General features: G+C 30.2%; 1 protein-coding gene across 1 annotated transcript in view; it reads right to left on the bottom strand.

The window, feature by feature from the left end:
• The window catches only part of LOC106465243 (kinesin-like protein Klp68D), a 63,689-nt gene that overhangs the window by 16,579 nt on the left and 45,909 nt on the right, over positions 1-1,201 (bottom strand). The window lies entirely within an intron of this gene.

The raw sequence follows: 1,201 nt of genomic DNA, 5'->3' as shown, positions 1-1,201 counted from the left end.
TTTTAAAAATTTAAATTAATTACTTTTAGCATGATAGATAGGACAACATAATAGAAAAAGAAAAAAAAAAGAACACGAGTAAAAAACATTGCTTTACAAACCTTAAGACTTAATAAAAAAATTGATATTTTACATATGAAAGCATTGAAATGTTAACTGATAATCTGCCAAATTTTGTTAATAATCGCTTACTAATTTAAAAGTTATAGCATGAAAACTATAACAAGCACAAAATGGTTACGAGGTCGGTCCCAGGGACAGAGTCCATGCTGAAACAGTTAATTAAAGGAACACAAAATTTCTGTAAGAAAGCTAATTTCAAGGGGGTAATAATAACATCGTTTACACTAGAATTATGATTTTTTTAAATTACTATTAGTTATTAATCTGTAATAGTAAAAGGGCTTGTCTGTGAGTCTGTGTGTGTGCCTACCATAGCTTGAAGAAGAAAGAACATAGAAATCTGAAATTTTCCACACATACTAAGTGGACCCTGAGGCTGTGCACCTGAGTATTACTTATCTCATTCATGTGAGTGCAAGCATGTGCATCTTTTTATTGAGGCAAGCTAGCGAAAAACCACAATATATAACAACTTATAATATATAGAAAAGCCAGTGCGTTTTGGTAACAGTTGCATTTCACCAATGGCTTTTATGTCATGTTGCTTAGCAACAAAAGTATATAGGTTATACTTTAATGCTTAAACAGATTCAGAATACACACACACACTATCAACCTAATAACCCAAATGAAGCCGGGCACTTCCGGTACTAATACTTATAAAAGCACATATTCCATTTGAAACTATGTCACCTCAGTGAAAATAGTTGACATCATTTTTTTTGGACTTATCATATAATAAAAAAGAAGCAGAAGAAAGAAGAACAAGAAATTCAAACTTTGATATTTACAGACATTCCTAGAACTTGTGGCTCACTTATTACATAGATATTGTTATAAAAGGAAACACTGTGAAGTTTTAATGACCTATTGAGGAGATATTTAAGATACCATTCTGATGAACAATCTGAGTCATTCCTACATAGGCAGTGCTACTGCCTGCCTGAGAAGAAATAAAACTCTGAACTTAATTTAATGTAATCAAAAGTGTCTTAATTTATCACTGAATAGTTTTTTATACTGCAAAAAAAAAAAAAAAAAAAAAAAAAAAATAAAACTAATTGTTAGGTTAGTAATA

Source organism: Limulus polyphemus, unplaced genomic scaffold (genome assembly GCF_000517525.1).
Source record: "Limulus polyphemus unplaced genomic scaffold, Limulus_polyphemus-2.1.2 Scaffold1882, whole genome shotgun sequence".
NCBI lineage: Eukaryota > Metazoa > Arthropoda > Merostomata > Xiphosura > Limulidae > Limulus > Limulus polyphemus.
Note: the sequence above shows the minus strand (reverse complement) of the source record. Positions and strands in the feature narration are given on the sequence as shown.